The following is a 15,319-nucleotide window of genomic DNA, read 5'->3' on the forward strand; positions in this document are numbered from 1 at the left end:
GAGCGAGTTTTCGCGAAGATACTATTAGGAGGACGCGCGTTTCGTAGAATTCTCGTGTAATGAGACCGTGTGTAGTACATGTATTCTCTATTTTTGACATCGGGCTAGAGATAAATGTATTAGATATAGATGCAAAATTGAATACTTTCTAAGATGCTTCGTTAAAGGATCAAAGGCAGCGATAGCACATTTTCTTATTTAGTGACCGGTTTGGGGGTTCTTTTTTTTTTCTACCGAGTACCCATGTTGCTCTGACACTTATTGTCTCACGTGAAAAACAAGTATCATATTTAATGGGGTTTTCGGGGTTGGGCGTGGTCAGGGGATCGAACTACTGAACTTCCGGGAACACACTCGATGTTTTTCTTTCTTTCTTTTTTCACGTCATGAGCCTCACTTTACGAACTACCTACGATAATATGCATTAACTATGTCAGCGAGTCTGGCCACCCGATCCCGTGTGTGTATGTGTGGGTCCACCTTCAACCTGTGTTCTTCTAACCTTGAACTCAATCACCGAAGATGCAAAATACTCTCTCTGGATTCGCCTGTGGCTAAATTTCTACATCCTAAAGCGTCACGGCACTTTCAGTGTAATTTTCTCAATACATTTCTATCCAGACTCAATGCAGAAGACAGAGAAGACAAAAGAATGAATATATAAAACGTTTAGTCATGCAAAAAATTGGGAACCATTTCATCCTAGAAGGCGTTTATATATTGATTTTCTTCAGCGACAGCCGCAGCTAATTTACTCAATCCTACGATAATATGGACAATCATGTAGTTAATATCATCATCAAACAGTCAGTATATTGGAAACGTATGTTGGGTTGGATTCAAAATAGTTACTTTAAAAAAATCAATATCATTCAACCAAACTGCAAGCGAGACGAATGTAACTTCGTGAGTCTGACAGCAGAAAGTAACAAATCGCCGCAGATATGTACAAAAAGTAACATTGACTTCTTTATATGACTCGCTGGGAATATTTTTGTTACAAGTTTGTTAAATGTATCCCTTTACAAAAGCTCAAGGGGTAACTGACAGTCGCCGACAAATTGTGCGCAGACCATCTCGACTCGTGAGGGTCACAAGACCCACTTCCGGTTACAAATCAGTCTATGGCGGAAGAGTACGAGAGAGGGACTGTTTTACCCGATCACCAACGTTGACCAGCTATCTGTGTATTTTTTAAACAGTGCCTACTCATACCTGCATTTAGAGACAAAGTTTGGCATCGGATTATTCTTTAACTTTCACATTTGCCAGGTAAGGATTTTGCAAGCCCGGAATTTGACCCCAGCACTGTCCGAAAGAGCCAAGTTTTAGGAGGAGCGTGACCGTACCCCTCAATAGCGCGCCTGTGCATAAGCCCCTTGTGTGTGATATGTTGATATGTGATAATGAGTGATATCACACTGTCACGTTGCATGGAGTAAAGTGATTGTTTTAAGCACGTATCACGTGAAACATGTTTCGGTGCGATTTGACAGTTCCGTGATAAAGTGGTGTTGGTTTGCAAAGAAGGATCAAGGATTTAGATAAACACAAGTGGCAATGATTTGTGACATTTTGTCAAAAGTAACAAAGATGATTTTCTAAAGTGCTCATTTGTTCAGCAATGACTGTGAATGCACTTTGTAGTTAAGGTTGATATGTATTAAACAGCATGTGGTTGTATTTTGAAAACGTGTGAACCGGTATTGTCAGCCAGCGGTTGCCTCCCTTGGACCAATGTGTTGACGCGTGTACATCGTCTATGTTTGCCTAAACAAACGCTCAGTTAAAAGTTTGCAGAAGAAATCGTTATATATGACCTTAAGTCGTAGCTAATTTCTTATAAACATGACAAATAGGTGTCACCTTTTCATAAAAAAGAGCATGAATCTCTTATGAAACTTTATTTATGAACAGCATGATAGCAACATCCAGTGTAAAGTCTTCCTCGATCAAACTTAATATCAGAATAGACTAAAAAATTCTAAGACATGTTATTTTAAGATAGTAATTAAAATGAGGAAAATGAGGAATTGCTTGTAACAATTTATGATTTTACAATGCTATCAATATTATTTAATCCATACATTTGCCATATATTTTCTGCAATGCTAAATGGACATTCTGCTGAACAGGTTCTTCTGATAGCTGTAACAGCTACAGAAGATGACTTGGACTGTTTTGATATTTGGCCTGTCTGAAACCATGTCAGTGTCCCCATTCAGGGCTGCAAGCAGGAAGTCAAACAAAACAAATTATTACAACTTATCTGTCATATGTTGGAGTATTTAGTATCACATCATATGAGAAGAACTTGAAGTCTCCCGCTTTAATTGCTTATTCAAACCCTAATTTTTCAAATAAATTCTTATACTATTATAGCTTTTTTCAATTTAGTAGTTGTGTTTGGAGAATAAAAAATCATCTAAATTAATTGGAAGAAGGATTATGAATAGTTACTGATAGTAAAAAGCATGTTTTTGATTAATCAGAATTTTGTTGTTTTAGTACAAACACATGTGAATGAAGCAAACTGACTATTAAATTTTACGAATATTCACAAACATGCGCTCAACAACATAAAGCTGTGAGCATTTAATTAATGTTTTTCTATTCATCACTACATTTAATATTATTGTAACATGTCTATGAATAAATTTTGCATCTGTTGTGAACATAATGAGGTATACTGATAAATATTTGTTATAGAAATTAAAATAATAATTTTATGTAGAAAGTAAAATTACTATACTTTTGTTGTTTCATTTACAGTTGCAGTGTTTTTCATGCATGCATGCATTTCATTGCATCATAGTATTTGTTATAAATAAAAAAACATTAGGTAGAAAAAACACTCATGAAAAAAACCCATTAAAATTGGTGATTACATTTAAAATGAAGATATTTCGCTTATAAATTATATTCGTTCACAAGCCTGCTGATAAGCGATAGTGGATTTAGTGTCTGATTCTCAACAGTAAATTCTCAGTGCATGTAGTTTATATAGTTATGGTCACTGGTGTCTTCTAAAGGGATGGCACGAGACATGTTTATTCTGGTAAACGAGTGGATTATGTAACTTCATGTCAATGTCTGATTTATTCGTAGGCTGGAAGAATTATTAGGTTTTAGGATGTCACAATGTAACTGAGTCTTAATGTGCAGCCTTGTGTCACTCTGGACAGTGCGGTTTGTCTGCTCCAGACCAGTCATTGACATTGTAATAGAGATGTCACAGAAACTTACTGAATGCAAATTATTGCATGCTGTAACTGTACAAAATTAGAAAGGATGCAGTTGCTATAAGCTATGAGATACATAATGTATGGCTTTTTAAATCATATCTATTTATCAAGATAACATGTGATATTACACTGTGCTTCATTTCTCGTTAAGGTACCCTTGAAAATTCAGGTATAAGTGAATAACTTTTGTTAATATAGTATCAGAATCTTCATCAATGGTAGGCGTAAATCTTTGAACACATGCAATGATATGATGTAAATATTAGTATCATATGTCAAGTGAAGGTTGTCAGACGTTACCTGCTTGCTACCCCCATATTTAGGCCCTTGACAGCTCCCCACCAGTCCTATATATTAGTGAGAGTCCCTTGGACCCAATATACCGAGATCCAGGTGAAACCCTGTAGATCATATTTAACTGATAAACCTGCGAATGGCTAGTGCTCACTATATGCAGTTGAGATATGCAGTAAACTGATCACAGTAAACAGTGTTGCAATACCAGCTTTCAACATTTTACAGCATGTTAGAGTACTTGGGCAATATAACTATACTGACCTACCCAGTGTATATTTATGGGCTATACTTGGGATGTAACATATATATATACGATGACGGTTGCATCAGGCTTTTGGGGGGATTAGGACTCAGGTGGTGAGTTGTTTGCTTAATACCATGTTTGTTGTGTTTTTTGGATGGATGAGGGTTCTTTGATGTTGTGAGGTACCTGGTGCGTTATGCTTCACAGTGTCATAGTGTAGTTGGTGTTTTGTACTTGAGATACAAGGGATTTGTTGGTTTAAGACGGACCTGTGTTTAATTGCATAATGTCATTAGCCAATTTTTTCACTTGTTGTTTTGTGCCACAATCAGCAATATTTCGGCTGTATGATGAGTAAATAATTGAATCTAGATCAGAGAACGCAGTGATCAACAGCATCAGCATTGGGAATCCATAGAGACAGTTGATATGGTATATGTTTGTGAGTAAACGTTGTGTTTTTGTTACAGTCAATAATATTCCAAATATATCACAGGCCAGTGAGTGAGTGAGCACAGTTCCAGCTGTATCATGGAGGTTTGAGATAAGAGAGTGAGTTTATGAAAAAATATTTTAATGCTGATGTCAGCAAAATTCTAGATGAAGGTATCCAACACCAAGTAGTGTACAAGTAGGTATAATCAGTGATGTGCAACAAGATGAAGAGATGCCTCATCCAATGACACTTGATAGTAACCATAGAGAGCTTTTCAAATGTGTCATGTTTAAGACATCAGCAAATCACAGTCATTGTTCATCATGCTATAAAACACTGCGTGGAGAATAAACAACTTCTTGCTGTGTAGTGTTTTATTATTCAATAAAATACTTGCTTCTCTTCCAGTGAGTGGATGATTGAGTGAGTGAGTAAGTTTAGTTTCATGCAGCTTTTAATAATATTCCAGCAATATCACGATAGTGACACCAGAAATGAGTTTGGAGGGAATGGAACCCAAGCGAAGGCTTTATCCACAAAGCTACCCCAACCCCCCTTGCTGTGAAATTAAGTACGGCCAAGAGTACATCAAGCCAGAATAGCATGATTGTATGAAAGACTGAAAAAGTAGTTCTGACTTGGTCACCTAATATACATGTTGATGAAATGGTGATATCAATTTCATTGTCTTTTTAACGGTTTTACTGAATAGCAAATATTTGCATTGATGAGAAACACTGGATGTCCCTTAGTTAGTGGGGTCAAAGCGTGGCACACCAGCTGATAATAATTTGAATTAACGCAGTGTCTTCTCTAGGGCAGGAATGTTAGTGCAGCCTGCAATTTATAACTGCAGAAAATTGCTTGCATGGTCTGTTGACTGTTTTGTATATTCATAATTTCATGGAAATCCATTTTTCAGCCCATCAGTGAAAAGCAGATTACAGCCAATCAATAGTTTCTTTAAGCAGAACAAAATAAGTGCAATCCCAGATAGCACACTGAAGTGAGTTCAGTCGCATGCTGAAGTTATTCGTTAGAATTTGACTATTTTTATCATGTTTGTAATTTTACAATTCACTGCTCAGGATGTATAATGACAGTAGCTAAATACATTGTACGCAGATATCCAGGCTGTTCCATAGGCAGTCAACCATTGATGTGAATATTAATTATGGTGTTTGAATATTGTGTGTGTTATTGCTATAATTTTTGCGGTCTCTTCTGTCCTCGTTGATGATTGACAGATTTTTCTGAACATCCAGTGACATGTTCGAGCTCAAATTTTTCCCCAACAACTAAAGGGTGGTGTGGTAGCCTAGTTGGTAAAGTGTTCACTTTTCACACCGAAGGCTCAAGTTTGATTCTGCACATGGGTAAAATTTCAAGTGTCCTGTGCCATGATATTCCTGGGATATTGCTAAAAGTGGCTTAAAACTCAACATACTCACTCTCTTGCTCCCAGTAATCCACACTTCTCTTCAAGTACAGCTCAATGCATTGGTAGTAAGGTGTTCACTAATTGAATGTCATGGTGTCCCAGTTGTGTTTGTTAAAGGTCACATGCAACCCCCCAAAACAAACATAATTAAAACACAGTTGTCACTTATTCATGACATAAAATATACATTGCTGATTGTGAAAAACCAAACAAAATTTTAAGTCTACAATTGCAGATAAGTGCAATATTTTGTACCTTGGTTTAATTTCTTGGGAGAGAGAACTCCGTCAGAGTGAGTGGGTGTGCACTCATGTGTAACAAAGACTTTTTACTGGCTGGTTCATTTGCCGATACAGAGAACTCTCATTGTGTGTTTATAGAGATGATCTGTTTGATTGGCATTTCGGAAGTATGGCGAGTAATAGAAAAAGTACGATTTTTTTATGGATACCAACTTCTTTTAGTGTATATGATGTGACATTTCAGTATGGCAGTATGGATTCATACACCGTTGTCAAGCAAGAGTGATAACGGGTTGAGAATCCATACCGAAACGCTGCCTCATATACAGTAGAAGAAACCGTTATCTACTAATAATGTTGGCTTTGTAAATACATGCATTTGTACTGGATCCAATCGAGAAATCCTGAGATGATGAGCTTCTATGTTGCAGGAAACTGTCCTTCGTCCAAGTAGAAGGCTGAACTTGACACTGACAATCTGAGTTTGCACCAGTTTCAGTCCGATTCAGTCATTCGGGGAAAATGGCTGCAGTTTGTTTGCAACACCCACAGATATAATAACATGTCATGTGTACAAGTATCACACCTGTCTGTCTGTGTAATTACATAATGTGACAGAGACAGAACCCAGGTGCATGAGCCATAGATCAGTGTATTCTGTGTATGGTATTTAGCGTGATAGGTGTTAAGTTCAAACTGCATGTCGTCACAATCAACATGTTTTTCTATGTTTCCATAGAGTGCTATGAAAACATTTCAGTTTTCTAGCAGAGCAATTTTTAACAATGAAATTAGCATTTCTCACGCAACACTTTCCTGAAAACTTAGTTCACCAATGTGCATGTATGGGACCAGTGTATATTTATTACTGCATACTCAAGATGTTTGTAATCACAAGAAACATCTCTTGTTCTCCAACTTTGACCATAGTGATAATCCTTGCACGCATCGCTTGCTGTGTTTGTATGCCTTCCTGGCTAGTCACTGTGCATGCGCTGTGAGTTCAGCGCAGTAAAGCCAGGGAAGCCACTTTTTCCCCCAGTGCTGGGGGAAAATTAATGAATCGTTTGAACTCTGATTCGCAGGCCTTTTTATTGTGATATTTTACAACTTTATAAGTTGAATAATTTGCTTTTTGATGATTTGTCTCTGTAGGTCCACACCAAAAAGTATCAGAATCTGCCTATCAGAAGTTGTGTTTTGCATCGCATGTGACCTTCAATATTTGCCAGTTACTGGATTGTCTAGTCCAGACCTGAATATTTACACTGTTATCATAATCAGACTCCAGTATTAACAAACAAACCAAACCAACATTTCTCAAAAATAAAAATGAAAATTTGACTTTTGAATCATATGTCTTCAAGCACTTCCCTAAGTAACGACAGAGGTTAGTGGTGGTATTTATTGAAGAATAATATTTAAGAAATATCCTTCTTGAAGAATAATATTATATCTTTACATTTCCTAATTAATGCTGCAGATGTACTAGAGTTTTTGTGACTGGAGGCAGCATGAAAATTCAGTGTTAATAGACCACTTGACCAGACACTACCCTTCTCTGCTCGGCATGAAGTGACTCCAATGGAATGTTATATAATATATTATATACAAGTGCATGAACCAGCTGGAGTTCAGGGCCCTGGTCTAAGGTGTTACTTGTCCATATTTGGATCTGCTGATAGTGGCTCTTAGGTAACTGTCTTGTGTGACTTGCCTTCAAAGTTGACATGTAGGTAAACACTACAAATTACTGAACTGAACTTGCAGTGCCTAACTATTTTGTTTCTGTGGCCATGTCATCCTCGATATATTCAGGGAATACATTCTCATCTGATGAATACCCATGATGCATCTACGGCTAAGCCTGATAAATGTATTACCTCCCTTGGCTGGCTTTTCATCCAATCATGTGTATACTATGGGAAGTTGAGTGAACCAATCACTGTTACTTTCGCTTTTTAAATGATCTTACTGATTAAACTTGGCAACACAAATCATGCACAGGTGCTCTGAAAGAGGCAGAAGGATTTCTTGCATATATATTTTAAATTTTCGGACCTATGATTGTGTTTGTATGATTTCCCCCAAATATGAGTCGCACTGCGAACAAACCTTTGCAGCTGCTACCATTGTTGACACAGTCAAGGTCAGTTGTAACTGGTTAGCTGATAGTGAGAAAGCGGAAAGGGAGGTAATACAATTTTCGAGCTGAGCTGTAGATGCATCCAGAGTACAGTGGAGATATATCAGAACATACACTCTGGAGATATCGAGGATGTGACCCTGTAGAAAAACTGATGAATCAGCTCAAAAGTCCAGATTGTCTTTACTTGTGAAGATAAGAATATTGCAGAGTTTCTTTTGGGTTGAATAATGTTTTTCAGTAACAGCCACACTTGTGTCAATCTTTGATGTGTGGAACAGAGAGGTATACTAAAAGTAAATGCTTGTAACTTCATATGGTGTAATGTTTCAGTTGTCTAGAACCTCAGATAACTTGAGCATTGAGTTAGCTATGATTAGGACCCCATTGTTGAGATTGGCTCATTATGAAACATGCCATTTTAATACTGATTTTAAGGGTCAAGTTAGGGGATCGGCTTATCAATGAAATGAGCTTATCTGTGGTAATATACAGTAGGGCATTCTATCTTTTACACAGCTGTATTTTACTGTATTTGTTTTAAACAGTGTTTTTTTTTAACTTACGGTAGTGTATGTCAGTCTGATGTTACCATCTAGATTTCAGTGGAATATTGTATTTAAGGTTTCGACTCCAAGTAATTCACATTAAATTGCCACTGTTACTGTATCGACAGTGAACTGAGATTGTTGTGCGGTACGGTACGGTTTGGTTGAGGCAGGGCAGGGCAGGGCAGGGCAGGGCAGGGCAGGGCAGGGCAGGGCAGGGCAGGGCAGGGCAAGGGTATGGGAGAATAGGGTAGGGTAGGGTAGAGTATGGTCGGGTAAGATACAGTAAGGTAAGCTAAGGCATGGTCTGTTGTGGTATAGCATGGTATGTTATGTTACGGTACAGTACTGTATGATATGGTATGTTATGGTACAAAACTGTATGGTATGGTACGTTATGGTACAGTACTGTATGGTATGGTACGTTACGGTACCGTATTGTCAGGTATGGTACGTTATGGTACCGTACTGTATGGTATGGTACGTTACAGTACAATACTTTATGGTATGGTACATTACGGTACAGTACAGTACTGTATGGTATGGTATGGTATTAATGTTGATCAGTTGGACAATTTGGATATTTCAACAAGTACACAGCCAACTTTGTCATTATTCACTGGAGAAAAAAATCTTTGAAATAGGACTTTAACAATTTGCCTCTGGACAAGCAGGAGTTAACTGGATATAATCTATAGATTTTTTTATTCTTGGGTTGCAGAAAATAATGCTGGTCTTGACCTTAGACCTGTGATAGAGTTTTCAAAAGTGGTTTTGTCGACGAGTTGAAGACCCAGAATAGTTACTGTGATTAATCTCTTGTCTTGTCAGGAAACCTTTTTCTTCCAATTGGTGCCTGACATGCCTTTCTTACTGTGTAGGTGCTCCTTAATTTGCCACTTTTGTCAGCTTTCATTTTTTCTCAGGTGTTTTGCACCTTTACTTCAAACTTTTAGAAAAATGCTTTGACCACACTGCATTAGATAGGTCACTGGAGAGTATAGAGACAATGGGTTTTCCTGATTCAGTGCCTCGCATCACTCATGGTTCAATACCATGTGAAAGTCAATGGCTTAGTTTTTATGCCAGACGAGACATTTTTGTGTGAATACAAGTGACATTCAAACCAGTAGTCAGAAATGTCTGTCAGTTGTAATATCTGACTGTATCATGAGCATGCAGTGTGAATTACTTACTCTCAAGTCATGACAGGACTTATCAGTCTACAGAAAGACTAGTGGACCTGTCAGATATGCATGCAAAGCCAAATACATTGTTCACCTGAAAAACATGGGAACTTATGGTTTTCTTCATAAAAAGGATTTTTGGCTATAAGTCTTTTTTTGTCTACCTGTCAACTGTAAATTTTTTCCAGAGCACTTGAATGTTTCACTTCGTCAGAAAACCTTTGAACAAGATGACTGAAATCTGGAAAAACGTGTTTGATTGACAAAAGTTGTGAAATGTAGATTTAGACTCAAATGTGGATCTTCTACAACAGTACTTGACAACTGAATGTTGGAGAGTTGAAGTCATCCTCCCTCTTGTCGTTTAGTGAGTGAATTTAGTTTTGTGCTGCTTTTAGCAGTTTTCTAGGAATATCAGGGTGGGGACACCAAAATGGTCTTCACACACTGCACCCATGTAGGGAATCGAACCTGGGTCTTCAGTGTGAAAAGCAAACACAAATTATTTCATTGCCCTTTTATCATTCAGTGGTGTAGATACATCTTTGTCACTCTGATTCTCAATCAGTGCTTGCCACGAAAGGCGACTGTGCTTGTTGTAAGAGGCAACTAACAGGATTGGGTGGTCAGACTCGCTGACTTGGTGGACACGTCATCGGTTGCCAATTTTGGAGATCAATGCTCATGGTGTTGATCACAGGATTGTCTGGTCCTGACTCGATTATTTACAGACAGTGACCATATGGCTAGAATATTGCGGAGTGTGGCAGAAAACTCACTCACTCACTCTTATTCTTGAGAAGTTGTTTGAAATCATTGTAGAGAGAATATGCCTTTTGTGTTGTATCTACCGGTTCGGGTTTCCAGGACAGAACATTCCTAGTGCACTATGTTATTACGAGCCAATTTACATGTGAAGTGGATGGGGAAATGATTGATTGAATTATTGATCTCGATTGCTCATTGTTGGGTAGAATGATTTGATAACAAGAAGACACAGCAAATGTGAACTATCGATCTTGCACTCGCCGGACAAGAAAACAGTAAACTGCTGCCTTTTATCAATGTTTCTGTTGATATTGATTCTGGATTCCCTTTTCCCGAGAAAAATCATGTGGGTATCTGTTGATAGATTTTCAAGAATTTACACTGGACAATTACTAAATTTACCTCCTCAATTTGGCTGACAACTCTCTGCATACTTTGAAATTTTTCATGTTAAATATATACTATCAAAATACTTCTGTAGTCGTTTTACTAAATGGTTTTAAAGTATTTGTAATATGAGACTTATGTGTGAGTAATCCTGCAGACAAGTGTTTACAATATTTTAATTTACCTGTTTGCCATCGGGGCCTGCTGCTGCCTGGTTAAGTGAAACCAATAAAAACAAAACTGACTACACAATACACGGTATCACACTGTTTCTACAAAATCAGTGACTGAAACCTATGGCACAGAGAGACGTATTTATTTGTTAAAGACTAGTGCTGGCATGCCTATGCACAAAGTGCTGAAATGTCAGGAAATCAAACTATGTTATTGTAAGATGATGGATAGTGGATGATTCTGAACTGTTAATAAAGGATTCCAGTTGTAAAACAGACCCAAAATCTGAAGGCCACAAATGTCTGGGGGATTTGAAACTGATGGCCTGATGCAGTAACAACCGGCGCTGGATCTCCTGGTTCAGCCTGGATCTCCTGGATCTGATTAGTTCAAACACCATTGCAGACATATATTTCTTTGGTATTCAAGCCAATCAACCAAACATCCACAAACACACTTGAAATTACTTTTGAAAGAAATGTTTAAATGACTGCTTTATGCTTAGTTGTAATTAAAAACTGCAGATATGTGAGTGAGTTTAGTTTTACATTGCACTATAACTTTATGGAGGTGGTCTGTAAATAATTAATTCTGGACCAGACAATCCAGTGATAAATTAGATCCCATTAGTTGCCTCTTTAGTCTGATGACAAGATTAGTGAAGGTTAGTTCTAACCTACATTTTAATAGTTCCGCAGATACATAATGTCTGCAGTTTCAGAGGGGTCTTGTCCCGATAGAGCCATTTTGCTCTGAGTAAAACAGTTTGGATCAAGGGTCTGTAAATAATCGAGTCTGGACCAGACAATCCAGTGATCAACAACATGAGCATCGATCTGCGCAATTGGGAACCGATGACACGCGTCAACCAAGTCAGCGAGCCTGACCACCCGATCCCGTTAGTCGCCTCTTACGACAAGCTGAGTCGCTTTTTATGGCAAGCATGGGTTGCTGAAGGCCTATTCTACCCCGGGACCTTCATGGGTCAGTTAGAATTGGTAACCCATTCTTGTTGTAAGAAGCAACTAACCAGATAGGGTGGTCAGGCTTGCTGACAATTATACCCCAGTTGTGTTGATCAATGCTCATGCTGTTGATCACAGGATTATCTGTTCCACACCTGATTATTTACAGGCTGCCACGATAGGTGGAATATGGCCAGAATATGAGTGACGGACACTTACTGCTACACCACAAACCTATGATCATGTACTGGGACATGAACTTGTGAAAACTGTCATGGTGGAAATACTGACCAAACTGTGGTAATCAGTGCAATGAAACGAAGTCTTCCTTGATAATATTCCCATGATTCTCATGTATTGTTTAAGTCTTATGTCCTCATTGTGATCTTAGGTTTTGCAATCTCCTTGTAGAGTTGTGTCCCTTGATGTGTGATGATCTGCTGATTGTGGGTGTTATTTTCCTGATGATGATCGTTGGTTTGTTATATTTAGCTTGTTTCAATAACTAGTACTGTAGTAGACATGTTCAGCCTGTGTCCTGACCTCCCACGATGTAGGTGCTCCACTCCTCTCTGCTTCTCGCATGACAAGTCTCACTGGAGACAGTTTCAAGAAAAGTAATATTGAGAAAATGTAATTTCCCTGATCCTTCTTCGCCATAGAGATTAGAATCTAATTGATTTACGGCATCCCAGAGTTACAATGTCTGTATCTTTTGTCTGTCCCTGTGGAAGACAGAGCTATTTCAATTAGTAATAAAAGGTCTTATGGGATTTTTCTAGTTTGAAAAAGTATCTTTACCAGACAGTTTTACAGGAATGAGACAGACCTCTTCTTTAGACTAAATAAGAGCTTGAAGATAGTAATGTCATCATTTGTTTTCTTTCTTGCCTAAACCTTGCAAACTCTGACAAATCAAATTGTGTAAACGTGTAAGAAAAGATCTGGGGAATGCTGTAAAATGCTGTAGGCAGTTGTAAAGTGCTGGTGGATGTTGTAAAGTGCTGTAGGCAGCTGTAGGGTGCTGTAGGCAGTTGTATTGTAGGCAATTGCAAAGTGTTGTAGGCTGTTGTACTGTATTGTGGGCGGTTGTGAACTGTTGTAGGTTGTTGTAAGGTGCTGTAGGCTGTTGTACTGTATTGTGGGCGGTTGTGAACTGTTGTAGGTTGTTGTAAGGTGCTGTAGGCTGTTGTACTGTGTTGTAGGCTGTTGTAAAGTGATGAGTTATACTTAGCTGTTGTAGACAGCTGTATGCTTATGTAGGTTGTGGTACAGTTGTAAATTATTGTAGACTTTTGCCCAGTTGTATGTTTGAGGCTGTTCCTCAGTTGTAAAAAATTTCAGGCTGTTGTACAGCGTTATACTTGACAATGTCACACTGTTGTACTCTGAGAAAGGCAGGTTTGGAAGCTTTATCATATTGATTAGGGATCATGTATTTTAATTGCTACTTAATAATAACATTTTGTGTACAGATTGGGTTTATTTTTGCAAGATGCATTGTATTAAGCAAAAGTACCTATAAAAATGTATTTCTGCTTTGTTTTAAATTGATGATGTAGCCCTATAGAAACTGCTCCAGATTTGATTAAATAATCTTGCTGAGATAGTAGGGGCCACGTAGATTGACTTACGGCAAAATATGGCAGTGTGCACGATTTAAGGAAGTCATGTTTTGAGATAAGAAAATTAACTTAATTTAGTAGATAGCACGATGGATGGTGAACCACTGAGTGCTGTTTCCTTACTGAGTCTCTTCTTCAAGTATATTCCATGCTTAGAGAGAAAGAGAGTGAAGACAGAATAATGGAAAGAGGAGATAGAGACAAGGGAGAACAGAAAAGAGAATGAGTGACAGACTGAGTTAGACCAGAAAGAAATAATGAAAGAGACCGTAGAGAAAGTGAGAGAAAGGAAGCAAAAATGAAGAAAGAAAAGAGGTAGAAAGAATGATAGAGTGCATCTGAAATCGAGGGAACAAATAGGGGAAGGAGGTTAGAAAGAGAGAGTGAAAGAAACGAAGAAGAAGAAAGCAGAGGAGACTGGAGGAGAGTGCATAGAAAGAGTAGGGTGGAAAGAGTGAATGTCAGTGGAAAGGGAAGGAAAGACTGTCTTGCTTCATTATCTCATTGATTATGATATTCTTGCTGTATGCATAAAGTTGTTAGAAAGATACACTTGACTGCTCATAAAGAGAAACACCGGATGGGGTGTTTATCCAGACATGTAGGAGAAGCTGTGACTACGAGGGTTTACAAGAGATTGTGAACGTTGTGAGGAGGGATGTTCTGATTGGGGTACATGGTGTAGTGAGTGTGTTGACATCACATGGCCGTGACCTGGCCTTTTTTCATGAAAAACTTGTGCAATTCAGATGTTGCACATGCACTGCCTTCAGTAACTGTCTTGTGAGGAACATGTGGTTTAGCATGTTAATACTGACTGTCTCATGCTTCAAAGCGATCCTTCATAGCCTAGTGGATAAAACCACTAAGTTAGAGAGCGAAGGGTTGCAGGTTCGAAACCAGGTGTCACCACAATATATTGGAAATTTCCATTAGTGTGATATTTTTTGATCAGTAACAGCAAGACAAAGTTATTTCGAAACATTGGTGTAGAAATTATCAAAGTCACCTCCCGGGTATTTGCACATCACATCCCAGTGATTACAAGCACATCTCCAGGATTTACAAATCACATTCTTGGGACTTACAATGCATATCTTTGCTTATATAGAGTGATAGGATCTTGAAAAGATTGTCTGAGAGAACCATTATACGTGAGCTAGGTCGATTAAATCAGTTATTTCACATCTATCTCATATCATCAACCAGAACTATATTTTCTAGTTCTGTTTATAGACTTTACGGTTATTGCTCCAAAACAATTGAAAGCAGAATAGAATCTTTTTACCTTTCATTACTTATTTCCATGTCAAATATCCTCAATTATTAGAATGCTATGTATCATACTTTTAGAGATGATATTGAAAGCTCTTTATATGTTAATAATGGAAAATCGATACTGGAAACAGACAGAACTATGTACATTTATTCCAAAATATATTAGATTATTTTATTTAATAAATGTGATCTCCTTTTTCAATGATTTATTTATGATTATATTGTTGTATTATTGTTTGACTGATCATATTGAATGAAAAACTGATGCTAGGGAAATATTTTTGTAATGTCTACAGTTGGTAAGCCAAGCAATATGTTTTTATGTTTTTGTAGTGG

At 37.8% G+C, this 15,319-nt stretch overlaps 1 protein-coding gene across 8 annotated transcripts in view; it reads left to right on the plus strand.

Moving 5' to 3' along the window:
• Positions 1 to 1,102: 1,102 nt before the first annotated feature.
• Positions 1,103 to 15,319, plus strand: part of LOC137281888 (peripheral plasma membrane protein CASK-like) — a 462,595-nt gene continuing 448,378 nt past the window's right edge. For all 8 annotated transcript variants that reach the window (XM_067813583.1, XM_067813580.1, XM_067813585.1 and 5 more), the window contains exon 1: positions 1,103 to 1,272. The gene's annotated coding sequence lies outside the window, so the exon portion shown is untranslated. The remainder of the gene's footprint in view (positions 1,273 to 15,319) is intronic.

Source organism: Haliotis asinina, chromosome 4 (assembly GCF_037392515.1).
Source record: "Haliotis asinina isolate JCU_RB_2024 chromosome 4, JCU_Hal_asi_v2, whole genome shotgun sequence".
In the NCBI taxonomy this organism is placed as follows: Eukaryota; Metazoa; Mollusca; class Gastropoda; order Lepetellida; family Haliotidae; genus Haliotis; species Haliotis asinina.